General features: G+C 34.0%; 1 long non-coding RNA gene and 2 other non-coding genes across 4 annotated transcripts in view; all 3 read right to left on the bottom strand.

Moving 5' to 3' along the window:
- LOC116590486 overlaps positions 1 to 25,832 on the bottom strand; it is a 43,680-nt gene extending 17,848 nt beyond the window's left edge. Inside the window, exons 1-7 of one of the 2 annotated variants that reach the window (XR_004285628.1) lie at positions 25,368 to 25,832; positions 22,694 to 23,338; positions 21,953 to 22,104; positions 5,811 to 5,940; positions 4,363 to 4,474; positions 3,060 to 3,207; positions 833 to 1,934 (exon numbers count right to left, since the gene is read on the bottom strand). This is a non-coding gene — a long non-coding RNA (uncharacterized LOC116590486). Of the gene's footprint in view, positions 1 to 832; positions 1,935 to 3,059; positions 3,208 to 4,362; positions 4,475 to 5,810; positions 5,941 to 21,952; positions 22,105 to 22,693; positions 23,788 to 25,367 lie in introns of those variants that run through there. The other variant, XR_004285627.1, reaches the window with a different exon arrangement.
- On the bottom strand, positions 19,997 to 20,063 carry LOC116592259. The gene has a single exon (XR_004286422.1). It is a non-coding gene; the product is annotated as a small nucleolar RNA SNORD64 (small nucleolar RNA).
- Positions 23,082 to 23,154, bottom strand: LOC116592264. Its single transcript, XR_004286427.1, has one exon. It is a non-coding gene; the product is annotated as a small nucleolar RNA SNORD107 (small nucleolar RNA).
- Positions 25,833 to 27,287: the final 1,455 nt, after the last annotated feature.

Genomic DNA, 27,287 nt, shown 5'->3' with positions numbered 1-27,287 from the left:
AAAATATCAGTTAACAGGACTATACCAATTTCCTAGTATAGGTAACTGTGTAACACATATGAAAGATGTTAATACAAGAGGAAGGTAGAGAACAATATACATTTTTGTAAGCTGAAAGTTATTTGAAAATAAAAATTAAAAAATTATTGCTAATACTTCTGGTTTTCAGTTGATAAAAAATAATACTACAAATATATTGATAGAACAGGTAAACCAAATACAAAAACCTGACAAAAGCAGAATATAAGCTATTTATTTAGGATATTTTCAGAAATTGCAAAGAAAAATTCTAACAATAGGGAAATATTTACGGATACATATGCACAACAAATAGACATCCACGTTCATACATACACAAAGTATAGCTCAAGAATGTTCAGTTTTAGGAAGTTACTTTTTAGCATTATCAATAATTATAATGGCATGTGTGATCACCTATAATCACCTATAATATGTGACAAATACAAAGCATTTTATTAAACTGTCAACAAATTTTGCATAAATGCCCAGGATAGGAAAGTTACCTAAAATGACCCATAAGTAAATGAACCTTAAAATAGTAAGACTAATATTCACTGTCAAATAAGCGAGAGCTGTTTCTGCTTCCATATTTCTATAAGAACCATGAATTAGGAAAGAAAGGCAAAATTCTGAAATTTTAATGAAATGTCACTAGGAGAGTAAACAAAAATGGCTCTTTATGAAAATAAACTAGTAGTACTATTCCTGTAACTACATTAACAAAACTATGAAATGACTGGGAATGAATTAAAAAAACCACACCAGCAGTTTCCCAACAATTTGATTAAAAAAAAAAAAAAGACAGACATACCTTGCAGATTGATAGGAAGACTCACTTTTAAAGACATCTATTCTCTCCTAATCTATTAAATTTGGTGCAATGAAATTAAAACTGCATTTTTTTCCAACTTGCAAAGTAATTTTAAGCATCAATTGAGAGAAAAAAATGCGACTATAGAAAGACAATATTCTGAAAAAAAAAAGAGAAATGAGATAGATCTCAATGGAATAGACAAAATCATCAGTAACTTTAAAGTATCAAAAGACAGTAAGGCAAACACATAGAGATGCAGATGATTCTATGTGGGAATTTCTAAGTAACTATGGTAGCATTTAGCTAAGTGATAATTGCTTAAATCAAGGTAAATAATTTGACTGGGTAATGGTTTAAAACCACAGTAACAATTAACAGAAAAAATGAAATGACAGAGTGACAAAAAACAGAATACAAAGAATGCATGAGAGTGATGGACACATATCTGAATAAAAACACAGAACTCAAAAGGCATAAAGCAGAGCATTATATTTGAAAACACAACTTTTGTACAACCAAAACATCACAATAAAATGGTGATGAGAACATACAGTATGAAATTTGCAATGCATGACAAATGGTTAACATACTAACATACTTAAGTCATAAATCATCTTAGAAACCATTACAAAAACACTAATATTCTGAGGGAAATGAAAAAAACAACAGAGGAAAATGAAAAAATAAGTGACTAATAAGTTTTAAGGATATATGAAGATGACTGAACTGAACAGTTTAAGAGAATAAAAGCAGTTTTTTGTAACACCACATTGTCAAAGATTAAAACTCCGAAATGTAATGTTTGTACTATTTAAGATCATACTGAACCTCTCTGGGTAATAACATCTCCACCATTCAAGCTCCTGAGATTTAGTCCAATGTCAATTATGAAAACAGTCAACATGCCTGGTTACAATTCCCTCCAATGACACTCTAGTAATTTTCAAACTTGAGTTTTCCCAGTCCATTTTTTTCTGATCTGCGAGGAGTATCCACTCCAACACATGAAACAGAAGTCTCCATACATTATTAAGACTGTTTTTTGGATTTGAAGATGGTGGCAGAAGCAATAGCATCAGTTTTTCTGTTTAGTCACCACCTGAGAGACACATTGGGGAATGGTTAAAAATCAGAAACATACTTTTATGTAATTATCACTAGGAGCTAATAAAATTATGTACAATGAAATGCAACATCCATTAAATTGTGAAGAAAAAAACAGATGGATAAAAATTACTTTTGGAATTTTCTAATAAGGCTGGAGATGGTAACTACACTCACTGTGTTGACCATTACATAATGCACAGAATTATCTATTCACTATCACTATTCACTACTGATACATGTGAAGCTGATGTTAACATTGTCAACTTAAAAAAGCCAATTACTGGTATTCTTTCTTCTCATACCTTTCTAGTTCTCATGTTATGTTTCTTTTCAGCTATGTATTTGAAGGATTGCCTATATCCCTAGATTGTTCATTCACATACATAATTATTTGACATAATCTACATGCATTTCTGTACACAGGGTAACAACGCCAAAAAATTCCCAAAAAAATAACAAATGGACCTCAATACGTTTGGTGAGAATAATGGTATCTGTAAGATATAGAGATAATGGCACTTAGATCTTAAATCCTTAGGTCTAACTTAGATCTAACTTAGAAATAAATCCTTCAATTTAGATCCTAACCCATTATTCTAGCTATCAAAAAACTGTTGAGTAGACACTTCCTCCAAGAAGTCTTAACCCTAACCCAGAATAACCTTAAAGGTGAAGACGTTAATCATAAAGTATTTTTTTCTTAGTATTAATCATTACTAAATAGAAGATAAAGGACTTCTTCGAGGAAGTACATTATGTAACCTGAATAGACCTCAGTTCCCACTAGCTATCACCATAAATTCATTAATCTTAGTAAAAGCATAATATTGGGACACGTGGGTGGCTCAGTTAGTTAAGCGGCTGCCTTTGGCTCAGGTCATGATTCCAGCATCCTGGGATTGATTCCAGCATTCTGGGATTGAGTCCCGCATCGGGCTCCTTGCTCGGCAGGGAGCCTGCTTCTCCTTCTCCCTCTGCCTACCACTCTGTCTGCCTGTGTTCGCGCTCTCTAACAAATAAATAAATTTTTAAAAAATAAAAAATAAAAGCATAATATTAGCTCCTGTCTAACCAAAGTGTCCCTTCCTGAATCAAATGAGCACTTATCTGTTCTTACAGTAATTTCTCCAAGGGGTATTTGTGGAAACAGAGATCAGAGATGAAGAAACGTTGAATGAATACTGCCAGTGAGAGGTCTGATGATACCAATTCTTGGAATTACAAACCAGGAGGGCGGAAGTGTGTTTTCATGAAACTATCACCTCCTGATAGGAAAAAAAAGAAACACAGTAAGATAAGGTATAGAACATTCTTATAGAATAGCGAAAGCAGCAGGTTAAGTGGATACTCATCTTAAACTTTTTTATAACTCCTTAAATTCTTAGAAACAATTCATCATTATGATTAATGATGATTAATCCCATAGTTGATGCAACTCTTCAGCATCGGCCATTACTTTACCCATACTTTTAAGTTTTTAAATTCCAGTTACATACACTGAATGTACTAGTTTCAGATGTACAATTTAGTGATTCAACACGTTCATACAATAACCCTTGCTCTTCACAAGTGCCATCCTTAATCCCCATCACCTATTTTCTCCATGCCTCCTACTTACTTGCCTCTGATAACCATCAGTTTGTTCTCTGTAGTTAAGAATGTTTCTTGGTTTGCCTCGGCCTTTTTCATTCCTTTGCTAGTTTGTTTCTTAAATTCCACATGCATGAAATATATGGTATTTGTCTTTCTTTACTGACAACTATATGACTGCAATCCACCTCACTGCAAATGGCAAAGTCTCATTGTTATTTTATGGCTGAATAACATTCCATTGTTTATTTATCACTTCTTTCTTATCCATTCACCAGCTGATGGACACTTAGTCTATTAACATAGTTTGGCTATTACAGACAACACTTTTATAAACACTGGGGTGTATGCATCCCTTTCAATTAGTATTTTTGTATTCTATAGGTAAATGCCTCATGATTCAATAGGTATTATTATATTTTTAACTTTCTGAGGAACTTCCACATGCTTCCACAGTGACTGAACCAGTTGGCATTCCCACCAACAGTGCAAGAGGTTTCCCCTTTATTTGGTTTCCATGAACTATACTATAAAATTTACCTGCAAAAATTCTGTCCAACTAATGAACAATTGCTCATTACCTTTATAATATTATGTCATGATATATCATTATAAATAAGGTCATTAATTGAAAGAATACACAAATAATCTCCTACATTCTACATCTAATCCACATCTCTAATTCAGCAAAAATTATCTTTGGAAAGAATTGGTTTTCTCACCAATTCTCAGACACCATTCAATATTCCAAAGTCTGCCCCAGTGATATTTTCCTGAGTCTTGCCAAAGCCTTGTAATAAAACACTACTTATTGGTCCAGAACTTCTTACCTATTGTTCCCAGTTAACACTTTTACATTAAAGAAGTCCATAGCATGAGGGATATTCCTGATGTCAGTTGTCCTCAGGTTATCTATAAATCTCTTCTTTTCATCATGTACTTCTGATAAGTAAGGATACAATATAGACAGTTACAAGTGAGACACAAGTACACACAAGTTAGGAGGACTACAAAATTATCAGGTGTAATGAAGGGAGATAAATAAGCAGTTAATAGCACAGTAACTTTTTAAAAATTTTCTCACCTTATCAGTGAAATTTTAACACAAATTTATTGAAATGTTTCTCATGTTTATTCTGAATAATATTAAAAAATGTGAAATTCTACTTGAAAACCTCTGGAAGACTGTCACTAGCACAAAAGAAAGTGATGAAACCATTCTCTAATTACTCCCATTAATTAAGAGTAACTTCCAACTTATTCCAATAACCTCTCCCTCAAACAACGTGATCTAGAGAGTAACCACAAATACAGCAGTGAATTATGAAAATTTACCCTAATGAGCAGAAACTTCTCCAATATAGACCTACAAATGGCTAGCAGACATATGAAAAAATGTTCATCATTATTAGCCATCAGGGAAATTCAAATCAAAACCACACTGAGATACCTCCTTACACCAGTTACAATGGCAAAGATTAACAAGACAGGAAATGACAAATGTTGGAGAGGATGTGGATAAAGGGGAACTCTCTTACACTGTTGATGGGAATGCAAGCTGGTGCAGCCAATTCAGACAACAGTGTGGAGATTACTCAAAAAATTAAAAATAGAGCTACTCTATGACCCTGACATTGCACTCCTGGGTATTTACCCCAAAGATACAGATGTAGTGAAAAGAAGGGCCATATATACCCCAGTGTTCACAGCAGCAATGGCCACAATAGCCAAACTGTGCCAAGAGCTAAGATGGCTTTCAACAGATGAATGGATACAGAAGATGTGGTCCATATATACAATGGAATATTACTCAGCCGTCAGAAAGGCTGAATACCGAAAATTTTATCACCACAGTTGGGACTGGAGGAGATTATGCTGACTGATATAGAAGTCAAGCAGAGAAAGTCAATTATTATAGGGTTTCACTTACTTGTGGAACTTGAGGAATAACGTGGAGAACATTAGGAGAAGGAAAGGAAAAATAAATTGTGGGAATCAGCAGGGGAGATGAACCATGAGAGACTGTGGACTCTGAGAAACAAACTGAGGTTTTCAGAGTGTAGCAGGGAGGGAAGAAGTGTGTGCCTGGTGGTGAGTATTAAGGAGAAGGAGAGCATGTATTGCATGGAGCACCGGGTGTTACAAGCTATGAACAGTGGAACACTATATAAAAACTAATGATGTAATGTTGTAGTGACTAATATAATACAATAAAAATTTCAGTTAATTTTAATCATTCATGTGTTTGTAAACCCAAATACAATTTTTTAGCACCTACCTCATATCCCATCTTCTCCCATATTCTTTTCGTGTATCCCACAATACTGTTTCAGTGTATAAAACTCTGCTGTACTAGTCTCTAAATCACACGTTCTTCATGATCACTCACAAACTATTCATAATGGCCACTGGGAATACAAAATTCGATATAACAGCCCAATACTCTCAAGATGTCAACAGGCAAGGATACAGAAAGGCACAAGTTGGTTTTATCTTTTAAATCCCCTTTTGTTGTTTAAATGTTCCTTTTGAAGTATCTTCACAATTTCAAATGCCAAAAGCAGAAGCAGCCCTTCCATTCCCAACTCTCTATACAGTAATGTAAAATTTTTGCCATATGATCTTCTAGACAACTTTCTATTCAACAATTCATATATTTCAGATTGTCAAGTAGCAATATACAGATTAACAATGTTTTACCATTTAACTTAAACATGTACAAAAATCTTATAAAAAATGCTTAAATAATCACCATTATATTAACTCTGATGATTAAGCGTTACTTAACTCTATAAATCATGGCAGAATAATTAGATCCCTTGGGAATAGTAAACATTAACACTTTTGTCAGAACAGCTAGAAGCACATGGATACACCTCTGTAAACATACTACTGATGTTTGTTTGAAAAATAACATAATTAAAAATATTCACTTAAAACACCGTTCATATCAGAGTATCCTCCAGTGTTTAAATTATATTCATATGATGAATAAGATATAACCATTATGATCTTTTAGGGATATATTATTTCAGATGGTCCAATTACTTAATACTTAATATATAACATATTTTCTTCTTTGTAAATTTGAGACTTTGGAATAGATAAAATCCCAACAACAAGTTATACCACTTCAAATGTTTACATACTTTAATTTCAACTATTATCGCCAAACTGCTGTTCAAAAAATATATTTATATTTTCATTTATATTCTTTCCTTCTTAGAAGACTACCAAGATGTAACACTTTTTACATTTGTTTGACTATGCATAACATACAAATATAACTACACACTAGATATTTTTGATAAGTTCTTCGAATAATAATAAAATATTCATAATTAAAGTAATTATTTTCATTTAGATGTATATATACATGGTAACAGAAAACATACACAAGAGCTAACCATTTTATATTAAAAATAATGTACATTTAGATATATCATGAAGTGGAATTATAGAAATGTTTAAGCTTAGATTTGAAATATTTCCATAAATTTCAAAAAAAATAAAATGCAAAGCAATATGGTAATAAATGAGAAAGAGAATAATATCAGGTTTATACTCCTAAAACTAGTTTTACTGTATACAGGTGCTTAACATTTATATTATGCATGTGTATGTATATATACATATAAATTTGCCATAATAGATCTATATAACACAGTAAAATAACAATTACTTAGCAATAAAAGTATCATTTAACTATGAACAGACCTGTGATTTTAAACAATTCCCTTTCTCATGCCTTCCTTTTTCTAAGGATAACATACATTCTGAGTATTTTTATTTTTTTTAAGATTTTACTTATTTATTTGACAGAGAGAGAAATCACAAGTAGGCAGAGAGGCAGGCAGAGAGAGTGGGGGAAGCAGCTTCCCCGCTGAGCAGAGAGCCTGATGAGATGCTGGGCTCAATCCCAGGGCCCTGAGATCGGGACATGAGCTAAAGGCAGAGGCTTAATCCACTGAGCCACCCAGGCGCCCCTTGTTTGTTTTTTAAGTATAAAAGTTAATCTTTTCTTCTATATGAGAAGCTAACAATCTGAAGAAAAAGGAAGCAGTCTGAGGATTTGATGATCTATCTATCCCTCTGCCCAAAAACCTACCTAACAATAATCAAATGTTATATAACCTTAAAAGAACAATTATTACTTATTACACTGAGAAAATATTTATAAAAAAAATTTATGGTACTTGACAATGTAATATTTATAAATGTATACATTGTGAAATTTCATGTCTGGAAAAACTAGGTATTTATAAATAATATAGTCATCTGCTATTTACAAAGTTGTCTTGAATGCTGTCATACTGTCCAGTTAAATACAAAACTGAATAGTTCTAAGACAGGGAATAAAATTTCTTATGTCGCATATTTTCTATGATTAAATACATAATGCCCTTTCAACAATATACCTATAAAATTATGACTTTGGATTCTTAATGTTTAATAAATACAAGGACTAAACAGTGATTAAAATGTAAAATTTTCTCTGAGAGAATTCGAGTGGTAGTACACCCTTCTAACTTTCTCCCTCCCCTAACAACTCCATAAACAGATACCAAAATATGTATAGCTCAAGAAACCTAAAATTGTGTTAGTTGCAATGCTATTATAATATTTGATAACGACTATGAAATTTTACAATGAATTATTTACAAAATTATACTTTGTGAGACTCTACACATCTAGAAAGACTAGATGTTAAAAAGTAAAAAAAAAAATCTGTATCTGCCCATTATTTACAAAGTTGTCTTGAATACTGTCATGCAACCAAAGGAACACATACAGAACTGTATATTGTTCCATGAGGTAGTATAAAAATCTCCTTAAGAAAGTCATTTATATATCCAATCTAAATAACAACAATAAAACAAATATGGGAGAGGGATGAATAGGTGGAGCATAGAGAATTTTTAGGACAAACAAAATAGTCTGTATAATACCATGAAGATGCAGGGCATTATACATTTGTCCAAACTCACAAAATGTAGAACACCAAGAGTTAGCCATAACAAAACATGGACCTTGGCTTATAATGATTATGTCAATGAATATTCGTCAGTATTAACAGATGTACCAGTCTGGTAAGGGATGTTGATAATGGGGGGTTATTATGCTTGTGCAGAATGGTTAATGATGGAGATTATGCAAGTGTTGGGCTGGGGCTATTTGGCAAATCTTTGTACCTTGCCCTCAATTTTGCTGTGAACCGAAATCTGCTATAAAAAATAGTCTTAACATAAAAATAAGATGTATATATATCAGGAAAATCCTAATAAAATAGATCACAATACATTCAGAAACATCAAATGAATTTACATGGTGTAAGTTTAATGGCACACTATTTTACTATAAGAGTGGAAAAAAGTACAATCTATTTCTCCTCTTAACAACCAAATAAATAGATAAATGTTTTACAGCTCTAAGAGCCTATACATAAATGATCAATTTCTTTGCTATGCTGATTTTAAAAGACAATAATCCTAACACATTTACAATGAAAACATTTAGATTATACTGTGATACTCAATACATCTAGAAATATTACATCTTTAAAAATAAATATTTCACTTGCTCATTATTTACAAAGTTGTCCTATTGCCACACAACAGATATACACAGAATTTTCTAATTTAGATTCTACAAAATGTTCTTTAGCAAAATTAATTTCATCAAGAACCTCAGTACATATGAGAAAATAAGATATACCTGCATGTCCCTTAAACTGGCAGAAATATTTTTATATAAAATGGGTACAATTTAATTACTGCAGTCTAACTTTTCTTCTAAATAAAACTGGAGACAAAAAACTTTTGACCACTCTGTCCTCTCTGACTGTATACATTCTTGTGCATGTGTATAAGCACACTAATGTTAACAAAAATAGGACTCAAAATCCTTTAACTCAATTTTTAAATAATCTGTCTTTAAAAATATCAACAATCCATGCAATTCTACACAAAAGTAACAGTATCAAAAGAAAACTGTTTCTTCCACTATCATATTTATCAGCAATTCTCTGTACTTCCTTAGTCAAATGTTATAAAGTAGCCACTATAAATACCACTCTTTAACAAACCAAAAAGCTACCCATACAGAATTCTTAGAATAATGTGAAAATGCTAACCATGTCAAACTTACATTTTATCAATAGCATGACTGCAACATATATGAGATGTTCACCATCTTTTTAAACCAAAAAGAATAGTTAACAATCAAAAAATCATACATTATAGATGAGATTGGAAAACATTCACCCCTCCACCCATATCCCTCACAACAAACGACTGAACATGCAGAGAATCTAATTACTATACTGATTTTTAAAAGTATGATATTTAAAAGTATGTCTGGCAGCAATGGTTATATATCTAAAAATAACAAGTGTTTTATAAATAATTACATACACAGCATTCTAGACATTATACTTAACAACAGAAGGTTATTTTATCATGTCTACAAGCATTTAATAAAGTATGTGTTCTAATTTTAGGTGAAATATATTCAAATATAGAACAGCCAATATCTGAACATCTATAAAATTATGGTATTAAAAAAAATCTGATCACATGTGCATAACTACTTAGTAACAACCCAACAGACACCAGGTGAAAACACAGAAGTGGTCTTGTAACAGTTCTGTTTTTGCCCTAGTTGTTCAACATTAATAGGTTTGCTATGCACGTGTATGCATGCTGTGTGTTTATGTGTGGAGAAGTTATTTCTATATAGCTAGAAATTAAGATGTTATATAAGTTAGTGAAAGGTTTCCCTGCACTGTTCTCAACATTTAACATCCAAAATTTTTATTGAAATAAGAAATTATTCAAGTTTCACATTTAAAAATATGAATGACAGTTTCTGTACTTTAACAAAAATTGTTGAAAAATATCTCAGTAACACAAAGAGAGAGAAAAAGAGAGAGGCAAACCAAGAAAAGACTCTTTTAAAGAAATAGTGTTACCAGAGACGGAAGGTGGGTGAGGGCATAGATTAACTAAGTGATGTGGATTAAGGAGTGCACTTGTGATGAGGACTAGGTGTTGTATGAAGTGCTGAAGTACACTTATTGTACACCTGAAATTATTACTATGCTGTATGTTAACTATCTGAAATTTAAATAAAAGCTTCATAAAATACACAAATATTTTAAAAAAATCAAAATCAAGCTTAACTCATGAAGATGCTCACTCTATCTACACTCAATGTTTCTACCTCTAATGTTTCAATGAAAATATATTTCTAAAATTATTGACAGAAATTATATATCTAGCAATGTTTTCGAAAATGACACTGATCTTCCATATGCAAAAAAAAAAAATAGTAATACAATCTCCAGCACCAAATACATCCTAAACAGACATGGTATAGTGATTCAACTTGCCAAAATAAAATGTCTCTCAGATTTGTATTCAAAAAATAAGTGCCTATCAGCAAATCTTATGCAGATGTTCTGAAACAAAAACTAGCACTGGTCTATTGACTTAGCTAGCAATCTAACAATATATTCAGCAACTAAAGCTCAAACTGCAAGTCACTTTATCACTCTCCTTTATGAACCACAAAATGACTTGAAGAACAGACTAAACCTGAGTGATAACGTTTCTTTGCTATGATTTTTAATAAACACTTATTTTATAGATCTGTTTACTATACAGCTGTGTGTATATTACACAGGTGTACATGAAAGAAACCCTGTAAAATCAAGGATTAAAAGTTTAAAGCAAAAACTATTATATATCCTAACTATTTCACACAGAACAATGTAACAAAATCCCATGAACTTCACCTGCCTAACCTGCCTAAGTATTTACTAAGAGATAATCTGAAAACTGTTACAGTAATTTTTCACTCTATTTATAATTAATATATTTACAAAACATGCTGATATAATAGTTCCTTGGCTTCAATAAAACGTAGTAACTGTGTCTATTATATACACATTATATAAAATATTTCTTGGATCATCCCATCCTTTAATGACCATAGGTTTGATAGATAATTGTGAACATCCCCCATAAAAACTTACAATCACCTACACCTATATCATTAGATGTAAATATATTAAAACAAGAACAATTTGGTTATTATTAAATGTGGAATTCCACTGACATGAAAACTTTTCTAACCTGTTACATTTAATCACATGTAGGATTTATCTAGTAACTGTATTTTCTGTTGATATAAACAGAAAATAAACATCTCAAAACCATGAACAGAGTCAGACCAATAGATATGACATTTCCACCATGATGAACCTTACATAAAACAATGAGATATTATACTAGACACTACACATTTACCACAACCTAAAAATTGAGACTAAATATCTGAAGAGGCTAGATATAATATCACTTTTGGGAAATAAAAATGTCTGTCCTGTAATATTTACAGTTAGGTCTATACATGTAAAAAATTAGATGTTAAGAAGTTACATTATATATAACACTGTAATAAAATATGTAACATTATCAACTGAAAAGGAATTAACTTTTGGAATTGAGAGGCAATTCCACAATTCCATTTTGTTACTGGTTAAAAGAGTAACAAAAACACACACCAGTTTAACATTATAGTATTAGTAAAATACATGTAAAATTCCCAACATCTGAACATGGAGTAAAGCCTGGCTGATCCAGAACTGTCTCTGTACATATGCATACTCATATAGCCCTCAAAAATTTCTTATTCTCTATCTTCTAAATTCTGCTTTTATTTGTTTAAAACAAACAAGGCAATCTAGAAACTCCTCTCTGTAATCCAACGAAACTAGATTCGAACAATTTTGATGACCAAATGTCAGCCATCACCGTTCTTAAAAGGGTGTTTTAACAGTACTTTTTTTCTATTATATACAGAGAAATAAAAATTCCATTATATCCTGGTCCATCAAACATGCATAGAGACTGGCCTCTTATGCAGCAATTCCATCATGAGAATTAAATCCTGTACCATACAAATATTAACATAAAGAGCATTTAGAGGATAACATCCACAGCCATATATAGCAGCCTTAAAAAAATTTCTTATTATGACCACTGCATACAGAATAATCCCTACCCCAACCCCCAAAAAAGCCACAGCAATCCCATCATAGGATATTAAATATCCATCATTCAGAGGTAACTTCTATTTCTATAGTCATGTTACTAAAAAATATTTCTTCTACATATGTTAGCAACTACCTTCTTAGAAATCACAGTGCCTTAAGGTCACAAAGCAATTATATTTGGTTATTTCATATACAACAGTCTCAAAATGCACATAAATAATTAGTGCCTTACATTTTTTCCTGATTAATATAGTAAACGCTCCCATGCCCATTTCCTCTTTGCTTTACATAAGCACTTGAACAATCAATATAGAATTCAGTACATCTTAACAAAATGGCCCATTTCTTTCTAAAATATTTTCCAGAAGGCAGTTTTACCAAACTTGCTTTTATAAACTTCCCTAGGAAACCTCTATGATCACAGCAACCATTTTTGAAAGTACCTAAAAACAATAGATTTGTTTATAAATGTAGGCCTCTGCATTTCAGCATTAGATTCCAAAAAAGGTTAAACAAAGTACAAATAAAATACATAGAAAATTACTACATGTGTAATTTCATTCCCTTTACCACCAAATATCTAATGAACAGTTCATGCATATTCATCATTTACTGAGTTCTTTATATTTCCATTTCAATACCATTACCCAATCACAATTTTTATAAGTATTTAGATAAATTCTTAAGCTATCTATATCCAATAAAATAGTTAATAGATGAGGTTCCTAGCTCTTTTAAAATGGCAGGCAGTGGAAGAAAAGAAAAAAAGAAAACTACTACTTGTGTTTATCACATATGCAATCAATGTCACATATGCAAGGCTCTCACTGGTAAATATTTCGATGGCAAGTTGATACTCCATAAAAAGCAAAATATTGAGATTTTTTTCCAAATTCAAAGACTATCAATGAAATATCAATATTTGAAGGGCAAGATGAATTTCAGGACTGTGTGCATCTTTATTTGTCTGTGATTATTTGTAGTTGATGAAGCTTCTAGATTAATTCATGATGTATTGTCCTTCCCCTTCTTTTCATATTTTCCTAGAAGGCTGGCATAAATGTACTTGAGATTGTCCACACTAGACCAATACTATTAAGTGTCATCCACTTGAAATAATTTTCAATTCAGTAGACACCTTCACACACTTGCATTTTGGGGAATAATTTGGAATGAGAGATGCTGTGCTGATCATGTTGGACAATGAAATAGAGCAGAAGATCTAGACTGTCTCTACAGGAAGGTCCTAGTCAGTGACCCTTAAATCAACATCAGATTTAGACTTCCATAGCAGTCCATAAGTAAAATTGCACAGGATACCCCAGAATAACTTGAGAACTACAATTTTATCAATGCAGAGGCACTCAAACTATCCTTCCCTGTCCAATTTAATGGAAAAAAAGGTTTGCACATTATCCTCTATCATTCTGGATTTTAATCACATTGTTTCTTGCTGCAAAAATTTCTCCAGATTCTTATCAGGGGCATCTTATTCAGGGAGTGAAAGTAGAACTTCCAGTTCTGTCAGAGTCAAAAGATGCTCTAAATATTATCAATTTATATAATCTTTGTCCTCTTCTCTGATTATTGCTTATTTCTATCACTCTTGAAACATGTCAACTGCAGATTTTTGAAGCAACATGGTGATATTTGTCATTATCTTTCCAAAAGACTGCTCTGGCAGACAGATGAATTAGAGAATCTGAAGCTAGAAGTAAGGGGATCAATTAGAAGTTTTAATACAGATAAAAGACAGCAGTAACAACAAAACTAATCTAGAAGGCAGCTCCAGAACAACCATCTAATGGAATTTATACAGCATCTACTGTCCAATAAGTTTTCTAAGCTTCCGGATGAAATACTTGTCCTTGTTTCTTAGCCTCCATTCACATCCATGAATGAGAGCCACTTCCTAACCTAGCTGGCATCACCTTTTTATGTCTATGTAAAATTGATAAACAAATATATCATATGATAATATCTAAAGGATGTTTATGAGTGATTTTCAGACATTTCATTTTACTTGCCAATACTTTCTTCTTTGAATTATCTGTACATGTTTTTGTCATTTTGAATACAATCATTCCAAGTCTTTAAGAGTTGTACAAATGTTTATGTACATTACAAAAACCAAGAAAATAAATAACTGATATATTTTGCCAACTGAAATGATGACACATTTTCACATGTTTTTATGTGCCCAATTACTCTATTACCTACTAACAAGTCATATACTAAAAAACAATGCTCTCTTGATTTCTAAGAGATATGCACAAAGGGCTAAGTTCAACAGAATGCAGACTTTTTAAAATATTTAAACTTGGAAGATTTATTCTCCTTTGAGTTGTACTGAAACAGGAAGAAATATCCAATAAGAGAAGACAACCTTAAGGAACATCATTTTCCATTTCCACCAAGGTCACAAATTAAAATGTGGCACTCTCTAAATGACAGAATGGGCAAGTTGATTTTAAGATAATAAATGGACTCATAACTCTATGGTCAAATAAACTTTGAGAATGCAGGAAAAAAAAGATCTAGTGGAAAAAAGCCTCTTCAATACATGGTGCTGGAAAAATTGGACAGCTATATATAGAAGAATGAAACTCAACTATTTTCTTACACCATACACAGAAACAAACTTGAAATGGATAAAAGACCTCCCCATTAGGCAGGAATCTATCAAAATCCTGGAGAACATAGAGGAGAACTTCAACATCAGCCACAGCAACTTCTTTCTAGACATGTCTCCAAAGACAAAGGAAACAAAAGCAAAAATGAACTTCTGGGACGTCATCTAGATTAAAACCTTCTGCACAGCAAAGGAAACAGTCAACAAAACCAGGAGGCAACCCAAGGAATGGGAGAAGATATTCATAAATGACACTACAGATGAAGGACTGATACCCAAGATCTATAAAGAACTCCTCAACCTAAACACCCAAAAGAGATAATCATGTCAAAAATGGGCAGAAGTCATGAACAGCTTCACTAATGAAGACATACTAATAGCTAGTAGACATATGAAAAATTGTTCATCATCATTAGCCATCAGGGAAATTCAAATCAAAACCACACCAAGATACCACCTTACACCAGTTAGAACAGAAAAAATAAACAGGGCAGGAAATGAGAAATGTTGCAGAGGATATTGAGAAAGAAGAACTCTCTTACACTGCTAGTGTGAATGCAAGTTGGTGCAGCCACTTTGGGAAACAGTGTGCAGATTCCTCAAAAAATTAAAAATAGAGCTACCTTATGACCTGGCAATTGCACTACTGGGTACTTACCCCAAAGATACAGACATTTGAAAAAAGGGCCATATGTACCACAATGTTCATAGCAACAACGGCCACACTAGTCAAACTGTGCCAAGAGCCAAGATGCCCTTCAACAGATGAATGGATAAAGAAGACATGGTCCATAAATACAATGGAGTATTACGCCTCCACCAGAAAGGATGAATACCCAACTTTTGCATCAACATGGATAGGACTGGAGGGGATTATGCTGAGTGACAGAAGTCAAGCAGAGAAAATCAAGTATCTTAGGGTTTCACTTATTCATGGAGCATATGGAATAACATGGAGGACATTAGGAAAAAGAAAGGAAAAGTGAATTGGGGGAAATCAGCAGGGGATACAAACCCTAAGAGACTGTGATTTCTGAGAAATAAACTGAGTGATTTGGAAGGGAGGGGGTTGGGAGGATGGGTTAGCGTAGTGTAGGTATTAAGGAGGGCACATACTGCACAGATCACTGGGTGTGGTGCATATATAATGAATCTTGAGACACTGAAAAAATAGAACAAAATTTTTAAAAAAGATATTATCACTTAATTTGTGCATAATAATATGTCCACATTTCATGACTCAAAAAAATTATAAAGAATGAGAAATCTGAGTTTTAAACTGAAGCCAAGTTTTGTCTATACATAAAGAAAATTTCTTGTGCCATTTGCTCATTTATGTATTAATTCCACCAATACCTGTGTTAGTATCAATATAAAAAAATTGCTACCTTTCCAAACTCCTACAAGATTCCAATTATTAATGTTCTGTTCTCCTTATAAGGGAAGGGTTAAATCTATGGCTTCATGCAATGATTTTAATGAATCTTCCATATTGTAACCTTAGACATACAAATATTGTTTGGTAAGTCACGGCTTTTATGCATTATTTCTCCACTGTGACTTCACCAATCTTAGAGGAAAAGAATATTTCTATTCTTACTTTGATAACATTTAAGGCCATGAGTCATTTAGTTGAGAAAACACCCCATCTGGGATGCCTGGGTGGCTCAGTCAGTTAAGTGTCTGCCTTTGGCTCAGTTCATGATCCCAGTGTCCTGGGATCCAATCTCCCACTGGGCTCCCTGCTTAGCAGAACTCTGCTTCTCCTTGTGCCTGAGCTCTGTGCTCATTCTGTCTCTCTTGGTCTCTGACAAATAAACAAAAGCTTGAAAAAAAAGAGAGGGATAAAATACCCCATCTATCTAAAATACAAAGCCATTGTCTAGAGAAGCTCACCAAAGCAGATTATACATTATACAAAACATAAGTAAGAAAAATACAATGTGCAAAATGTTCTGCCATGGGGCTCCTGAGTGGCTCAATGGATTAAGCGTCAGGCTTTGGCTCAAGTCATGATCTCAGGGTCATGGGATCGAGCCCCCCATCGGGCTCTCTGCTTAGCTGGGAGCCTTCTGCCCCCCCCTTTTCCTGCCTTTGTGCCTACTTTTGATCCCTCTCTCTCTGTCAAATAAATTTTTCAAAAAATCTAAAAAAATTTCTGCCGTTCTTCAAAAATAAGAAAACCAGTTTCACTGCAATAATTTATTTTCAGAAGTCGTAAGTTATAATATTAAAAAATCCTGTGTAATTTATTTTACTTACTCCAAGCCACAGAAAACAAGTCCCCTCATTTCAATTGTGGGTTCCTTATTTCCTATAGCCTGGGGGAATGTCTCTGATTTGACCTACATCTATATTCTCCAGACTTTATATCCTAGTGAAATCCTTGGCTAATTTTCATTGTGTCTAAGTAGAAGTAGACAGTCCATTTTAACATAATTCCCATTAAGAAGCACTATTAGAAAACAGCCCTAGATTTTAATAACCATATAGAGCCACCAGAGTATTTACAGCCAAGCTATAGCACAGTGGTTGAAATTTCCCCAGAAAACAAACTCAATCCCAATATCAACACCCAGAAATCCATTAGTATTGCCAGTTTCTGGCCTACTTAAGATGATCCCCAAGTGGCTGCTTAAAACAAAACAAGGGCACCTGGCTGTCTTAGTCATTAGAGTGTGCAACTCCTGATTTGGGGGGATAACTGTTAAGTCTGAGCTTCATACTGGGTGTAGAGATTACCTGAAAATAAAATCTTAAAAAAATGCCCAAATGCAAAGTAATTCAAATTATGATGTTGTGTGATTAACAGAACACAAACCAGATAAATCTTGTCCCAGAAGTAGAATTATTATACAGAACTTACCATGTCCTGGAAATCACACAATTCACTGAGATTATGTCTACTTAAAAAAAAATTATGTTTGTTTGGGTTTTTTTTTAGATTTTTGTTTACTGATCATCTTACCAAATTAAAATTTTACATTTTACATTTGTATAGTTAGGTGAAAATTTGTATAGTTAATTCACTATCAAAAAGAAATACGGGGCGCCTGGGTGGCTCAGTGCATTAAACCCTATGCTTTCACCTCTGGTCATGATCCCAGGGTCCTGGGATTGAGTCGGACATCAGGCTCTCTGCTTAGCGTGGAGCCTGCTTCCTTCTTTCTCTCTGCCTGCTTCTCCTTTCTACTTGTGATCTGTCAAATAAATAAATAAAATCATAAAAAAAGAAATTTACTTCTTCAAATGATGTACATAATTTAAATGTATACTATTTGTTCTCTGAAGAAAATCCAACTGTTTTCTACATGTGGTACTAAAATCAGCATCTGTCAGCTTCTCAGACCTAGACCTACTGCTGATCCAGAATCCCTCACTCAAACTACACAAGCCCTCCTCGTAATTCATTTTGTAAATTTTTTAAAGATTTTCATGTATTTATTTGAGGTACAGTGAGTAAGTATGCACATGCTGCAGAGGGGTGTGGGAGGCAGAGGGAGAAGTGGACTCCCTGCTGAGCAGGAAGCCTGACTTGAGTCAGGGCTTGATCCTGGGACCCTGGGATGATGACTTGAGCCAAAAGCAGACAATAGGCAGACAACACAAGAGTGTGGTTATTTGCAGGCACCCAGGTGGCACAATCAGAACACTGAAAGTAACCAAACAAAATATGAGGTTATGAATATTCTAAAATTTCTGGCAGGGAAACAAGGACTTAAGAGAAATATCTGTGAAAAGACTTACCCTCCCTGCTCCTTTAAAAAAAAAAAGGAATGTAATTTTTCTGAACCTAAAAAGCTTTTCCCTATAAAATACCACTTGTCATAGTATCAATACCCATGTTATTTACACACACACACACACACACACACACACACACACACACTCCCCACATACTCCTTAAAAAAATTAAGATAGCTATTTAAGAATTATATCCAGGTATATTCAACTATCCATAGTACATTTCTATAAAGGCTTTTCCCAATTACCTGTTTAATTATTACTCAATTCCCTCATAACTAAAATAAGCAAATCAGAAGGATCTATCATAGAATGCCAATCACAGATAACAAAAGGTCCATTACTCACTCAAGTAAACATAAATAACAAAGAATAATGGGAGATTAAGGTCCTGATTCAAAAGAAAACGTATGGTACTTAGCAAATCAGTTCCTCTCTAGGGCTCAATATTAACAACTACGAAATGTCACCTTCATCGCCTTAAATCACAGTCCAAACTTCTACATCTCCATTTAGGACTTAATAAAGATGCAGAAAATAGTAGTTTAGTAAGAGAATTAGAGTAATCCACCTGATGTATCTTTACATTCTGCTTAATGTGTAACTCTAATTTCAAACTCATTTCAAACCAAGGAGTATCTCAACAACAAACTAGAAATTTCTTACTCATATGTTAACTGGAGCTGCCTCATAGTTTGGGGACATGCTCTTGGGAAACAGATGTAAAGGTCGAACTGAATGATGATAGTAATATAAAAAAAAACCAGCAAAATATCTACCATATCATTACTCACTTGAAATTCCTAATAAAAAAGATCAGATATACAAATGTTACAAACATAGAAGACATTCTATAAAAGGAAACTGCAGTAGTGGAATTTAGGATTCACTTCACTTTACATCTCTGGGAAAACCTACACTTCCATATTCCCTAACCTGCACAATATTGCTGCAATACCTTATGAAATTTACAGGCTAAGAACTTACGGTCAGGATATGTGTGTCCCAAGTAGTTGGACTAACTAAGGCTGTACTTCAGAGTAATCATGTTCAGCCTCATTTCATCATGCTCAGTTTCCATAACTCATCACAAACCCAGTTAATGTCTTTTCCAACAACTACTACAACTCTGTAAAGGAACTGATATCTGCAGACAGTATATCTCTACTAATGCAAAATCTTCTAGCTTAGGAAAACAAATGATCGTCTTCCTGTAACGAGGTAAGTTAAATGCCAGCAATATCATTCAACTGACACAGAATAAAGGTAAAAATATGGGAAAAAAATTAAAAGACAGCAATGTGACATAATAACATTAAGATCTTTGCTGTCTTAGAACTAAATATAATAGTTTATAATCTGCTTCTACAAGCAAATCACCTAACAAATTTAAAAAAATGAAATATTCGAATATATTCAGGATCTAGATTACATTGAAAACACCTACAAAAATATTTGAGTTAAATTAGAATCCATGTCAATGGTCAAATAAAATTAAGGAAAATCAAATAAATAAAACACAAAGTCCAACAAGTCCACTGATACATGGTGTTGAGGATTCTGAAGGAGGTCTAACATTTCTAATACAAAGAACACAGTGAGATGATAATACAATCGAAATTACCATGGGACGAAGAGAGCACACACTACCTTTCCTGATACAGATCTCCTAATAGACAATAAATTATTCCTATCAAGAACTGTACTTTTTGGGGCGCCTGGGTGGCTCAGTGGGTTAAGCCGCTGCCTTCGGCTCAGGTCATGATCTCAGAGTCCTGGGATCGAGTCCCGCATCGGGCTCTCTGCTCAGCGGAGAGCCTGCTTCCCTCTCTCTCTCTCTCTGCCTGCCTCTCCATCTACTTGTGATTTCTCTCTGTCAAATAAATAAATAAAATCTAAAAAAAAAAAAAAGAACTGTACTTTTTAACTTTCTTTCTTTGTTGGGTTAAATATGTGATGGACGATTAATGAGTGTACCAGGTATTATATAGAAGTGTACTATATGTTAACCAACTACCATTTAAATAAAAACTTTTTTTTAAAATAGAAAAAAAAAGTAACTAGGGGTACAAATAAACTTTATATAAGAACAGATATTACCATTTACATTGAAATGGATGGAATTGGAGAGTATTATGCTAAGCGAAATAAGTCAATCTGACAAAGACAATTATCATATGGTTTCACTCACCAAGTGGAATATAAGAAAAACTGCAGAGGATCATAGTAGAAGGGAGGGAAACTGGACTGGAACTTATCAAAGGAGGAGAAAAACCAAGAGAGGCTCAAATTAACTACAGTAAACAAACTGGGGTTTTATGGAGGGGACATGGGCAGGGGAATGTAACTGAGTGCTGAGCATTAAGGAGGGCATGTGATGTGATGAACACTGGGTATTATACGGAACTGATGAATTACTGAACTCTACCTCTGAAACTGATGATGTACTATAGCTTGTCTAATTAAATTTAACTTAAACATATGGGAACAGACAGTCCAATGATTGCAGATGTACAAATATCTCACCCATGGGTCAATGTGTTACCCTTGTTAACAGTAAATCTAATACAAATGATTCATAATCATCAAATATCTGGCTGGTCTTTGAGGCTTTTTATTACATCTTGGCTATCTCACCTCATTTTTAAATTATTTTTCCCACCAAAGAAAATTAATCCAGTCCAGTCTTCTACTAACCAATTCTATTCTACATTAGAACTTCCTAAATTAGAGGCAAAAAAAAACCATTGATGTTAGCAACATGGACTCCAGAGCAAAACTGAGGTGACACTGAATGCAGAAGACCCATTGGGACTTTTTTTTTTTTTTTTTTGGTCTGCACCCCTGCCAACAGGGGATACCAGGGGCAAACGGCACATCACTTTTAATACAAGGAAAGTCCCTTGAGTTTTCCTCATCTATCATTTAAGTCGAATGAAGTAAACTGCAGCCAACACCCAGCTGCTTCCCTTCACATTCTACTCACTTTTGGCATAGATGGACTTGCTGCATTTAACACCTGAAGTCATTAATCAACATTCACATCTAAAACAAATATATCCTTGGAACTGGATTTCAAAAACTGCTCTCCTATTGGTCCTTCATCATCTCAATTAAGCAGGAGAGATCCTCTCACCCCTGTAAAATCAAACAGAATTTTCTTATTTCTACTCTTTGACCAAAAATGACTCTGAGGAGAGCCTACTTCCTCCTCTCTCTCTGCCTGCCTCTCTGCCTACTTGTTATCTCTGTCTGTCAAATAAATAAATAAAATCTTAAAAAGAATACGGAGCTAGTTATTAGTTAGGCATAGATTCTAATCACAGACATTCCACTACATGGAAGGAACTATAATAAATCTTAAGAACTTGCACCCTAATATTTCTTTAAAAATTGGTAATGCTGACACATTTTTTAATTATTTTTATTAACATATAATGTATTACTTGCCCCAGGGGTGCAGGTCTATGAATTGTCAGGCTTACACACTTCACAGTTCTCACCATATCACATACCCTTCCCAATGTCCATAACCCAAACTCCCTCTCCATAACCCCCATCCCCCCAGCAACCTTCAGTTTGTTTTGTGAGATTAAGAGTCTCTTATGGTTTGTCTCCCTCCATGTGATAGGGTCTATGCCCACTGATCACTGCAGACAACTGAAGAAAAACAAAACCAAAATAAATAGTCTTCAAACACCAGTGGTGTCCATGTAAGGACACTTACCATACTCACTGCATTTTATAATACATGTTCCACAAATATGAGTTCCCCTCTTTCCTGGACATCACTAATTCTGGCATTCTATGTTTTATCGAAGAGGTGGTCGTCTCCCTTTGACATGTCCTTGCTTCCATCTCAGCATGTGTGTGTACCTTCTGGGATTTAAGGATGAGTTTCCTTTTTTGCTTTCAACAGCATACATGTTTAAAAAGAAGGGAAAAATAATGAGCTCAGAATATCTTATGAAAACTTAAAAAAATATGTCTGAAGAATTGGCAATGTATACTGCCAATTTACACCTGACATTTCTAAGTATTCAAAGTTCCACAGTAAGTCAAAATATCTGTTGAAAATAATGTTCTACGAAAAGTCTACTGAGGCACATTGACTAGATTTCAGAGTGTCATTTAAGCTCAAGTTTTGAAATCATTATGTTCAGACAAGGTCCTTTGTCATCATGAACCTAGCCAAGGCCTCTATAATACACTATAACTTTTCTTTACAAGGTTATTTTACCTGGAATGATTTTTGTTTGTCCTAAGTGCAGCTAACACCATTTTCAGCTTCCTTCTGATACTACTGGGTAGGATCCAGTGACATGTCAGAAAACTGAGTGGTTAAATTCTCTCCTCGTTTCAGAGTCATCAACTATGTGGGCAAAAAGACCTTATTAAGACCAAAAAAACTGTAATACAAAAAAAAAATGATTAGAATATGACCCCAAAGAAATAAAAAATTAAATTAAATTTTTAAAAAATGTATCTTGCTTTACTTATTTACTATAATTCAAATATTGAGCTTTATTATATGAATGGCCAGTCGCAGGGAACTGGAATGTAAAGATGAGTAAGAATCTGGCAATGTATTATCAATTGGATAACATGTATTTGAAAACTTCATATAATCTCACAGAGGGTGTAACTGACTACTGGCTGAAATCAATTAAGTTTTATTGGAAATGAACACAATAAATTGTTTTCCTGATCACTGAAATCAGATTATGTAAGTTCCAGACAAGTATTATTATTATCACATAACTCTGTAAGTTAGTTTCTACTACGTTATTATTATAATGCAAGTTAAGATCTACAAGAAATAAAACACCGGTTAGGTTTACAAAAATTACAAGACTTCGGGGCGCCTGGGTGGCTCAGTGGGTTGGGCTGCTGCCTTCGGCTCGGGTCATGATTTCAGGGTCCAGGGATCGAGTCCCGCATCGGGCTCTCTGCTCAGTGGGGGGCCTGCTTCCCTTCCTCTCTCTCTCTCTGCCTCTATGCCTACTTGTGATCTCTCTCTGTCAAATAAATAAATAAAATCTTTAAAAAAAATTACAGGACTTCTGGGCAACCCCCTTGGGTCCCCTCCCTCCTTAGGAGCTTTGTATTACCATTTGTTATCACTCAATAAACCTTGTATTGTTGCCCAAAAAGAAAAAAAAAAAAAGACTTCTGGTATCACCTGCATGTGAATTCTGAAAAAGTTAAACTCACTGAAACAGACTATAATGGTGGTTGCCTGGGGCTTATGAGGTGTGTAAAATGGAGATGCTGATCAAAGGGTATAGAATTTTAATTATAAAATGATTAAGTTCAAAGGATCTAATACACAGCATGGGAGCTATAGTTAACAGTATTATAATATTCGAAATTTGCCAAGAGTAAATCTTAAATGTTCTCATCACAAGAATAAAAAATGGAAGGGGCACCCAGGTGACTCAGTGGGTTAAAGCCTTTGCCTTCAGCTCAGGTCATGACCTCAGGCTCCTGGGATCGAGCCCCCAATTGGGCTCTCTGCTCAGCAGGAAGCTTGCTTTGTCCCACTCTCTCTTTCTCTCTGCCTGCCTCTCTGCCTACTTGTGATCTCTGTCAAATAAATAAAATTTTAAAAAAAAGAAAAAAATGGAACTATGCAACGTGATGGATGTGTTAAATAACCTTGTTGTAGAAATCTTTTCACAATAGAGGTGTATAGTAAATCATCATGTATCATACCTAAAAATTACATAGCATAATTTATCAATTATATATTGATAAAGCTGAAGAAAATTACAAGACTTATAAAATTTTACATGACTGAAGAGTAATGAGTGTATGAGCACAAGAAGCCACATCATTTTTATATGAAGTCCAGTGTACCTATCATATAAACACAAATACCACAAATAACTCAAAATCATGAAGATTTAAGGTAACATTAACTATTAAATCCCAGAATTCTATTTAAAATTATTATTTAAACCACAATGAAAAATCTGTACTGATGTGCTATGTGTATATATTTATGAAATTACTGTTAATAAATATGACCAGGAAATCAAGAAGTCATTGCCCAACTGTCCTTTAGATATAATGTGTAATTCATGTGAATACAGAATGGGATAAAACCATACGGGACAAGTATTATTGCCATGAATGTTTGAAAACTCTTATGTCATTATGTGTTTACAACGGAACTCTGTAGCAGCTCAGATCTAGCAATCCATAACAAAAGATCCACATTCATCTTACACTCCACATGCAGTTACAGGAGTATCTGTACCAAGTATCTTTTTCAATATGTGTTCCCACAATCAAGGTTATCAAACAATTAGAGAAGTTCTAGGAAAAGAATATTACCACCAAATCAAAACACCATTAGAAGTAAGCATCTTGCAGAATCTAGAGTTCTTGTCACTTACCTCTGCCTTGCAAAAGTAGCCATCAACTTTACTTAAGGAAATATGAGAGAACAGGTTTTCTTTGAATATGATTCACAACCACTCATGCCAAAATCTAAGGATCATCCACATTAGCAGGTCTATGCAAGTAGGAAAGTTTTCCTTTCAAAACAGGAAAAAGTACCATAAATTATTCAAAAGTTGGTCCAGAAAGGCCATCTGCATAGAAAACAATGCTCTTTGCATATCACACACACAATTTTAAGAAGTTCTAAGTCATATATATCAGTCAATTTTATCTTAACAGAATTGCTTTGCCTTCAGAGATCCAGATCCATCAAGTATTTTGCCTGGTGCTCTAGTAACCAAGAAGTTCCACTGTAACAATTACAATCTCTAAAGTATTATACCTGCCTTATATAAACTAACTAAACAGAGGTGGACCTGGCTACTTTACGTTCCCTTCCTAATAGTGGCCATCAGTATTAAAAACTACTTTGGGAGAGACCATACAGATTTGGTGACAACAACTGCAGTAACTTTAAGGGCCCCTTTTCCTTGGGAGACTATTAGTTGAAAGGCCATGATTTAAAAGATGGAAATTGAAGGAGCACCTGGCTATCTCACTCAGTAGAGCATATGACTCTTGCTCTCAGGGCTATGAGCTGGAGCTCCACTTTGGGTGCAGAGATTATTTAAAAAATATATCTTTAAAAAAATTAAAACTAAAAGATGGAAATGGTGATATACACACATTTTTTTGTAAAATCAATGGAAAAGACATGATCGATCTACCTAAGTTTGAAGTTACTGAGGAATTAAAATCATCTTTAACTCATATTTTATAAGCCACAATTAAAATCGATAAGGACTGATTCATTGCCCAGTTGAAAGCTTAGCAGTAAAACCTAAAAAATTCTACTATTTCCCTTTTAAAAGTGAGTTCACCATTGTTGCATAACCATCGCAAACTAGACCCAGATATCTGGGCATCCCTCAGCTATTTAACTGGAAGATATTTCCCATTCCGCTAAACATTTCCAGTACACCGCTAAGTGATGTGATTGGATAATTTGTACTCAAGAGTTATCAACTAATAACACAACTTATCCCAAATAATGAACTCTCCCTGGTTCCCAGTACCCAGCCTTTTCCATTCATTTAAAAAAATTGTAAGTAAGGGGCGTCTGGGTGGCTCAGTTGGTTAAGCGACTGCCTTCTGCTCAGGTCATAATCCTGGAATCCTGGGATGGAGTCCCACATTAGGTTCCCTGCTAGGCAGGGATTCTGCTTCTTCCTTTGACCTCTCCCCTTTCCTGCTCTCTCTCTCTCTCATTCTCTCTCTCTGAAAAGAAATAAAATCTTTAAAAATAATAAACTAAGTAAAAAAAATGTATAAGTAAATACTTACTGGTAGACAGTGATGATTATTCCAGTATTGTATCATCTATTCTGATCACACAAGGCCCAAGGGCACTGTAAAAGCTCATCACCTGATACAAACTTCCATGAAAAGGAGTATCTCCAATTCCAAATGCTTTGATTTAATGAACAAAGTTTGTTTCAGTACCAGTTTCTTTCCATAGGTGGCCTTACATGGCCTTTCATCCCACCCTTCCTTCCTTTTGGGTATGTATGACATAGCAAAGAGAAAGATTCCATATGTAAGTTTTAGCCTATCTACTTAACCCCCTGGTTAAAGGTTTTCTTTGATGTCATGGTTGCAAACTAATACCAGTCAATGCACAAAGTGGAAGTTAGGAAGCTTAATCAAGTATCAGAACCATTTTATCTTAAGAATCAGAGAGAATATTATTTAAATGCATTGCTTAACAGAATTCACCTTATCCATAATAACTTCAAAACCAGAAAAATCCCAGTCTTCACTTTGAAAACAACAAAATCAACAGGCAAAAAAAGTACAACATACAACAGTACCTC

Source organism: Mustela erminea, chromosome 5 (assembly GCF_009829155.1).
Source record: "Mustela erminea isolate mMusErm1 chromosome 5, mMusErm1.Pri, whole genome shotgun sequence".
Classification (NCBI taxonomy): Eukaryota; Metazoa; Chordata; class Mammalia; order Carnivora; family Mustelidae; genus Mustela; species Mustela erminea.
The sequence above is the reverse complement of the archived record's forward strand: the minus strand, read 5'-3'. Positions and strand labels throughout refer to the sequence as shown.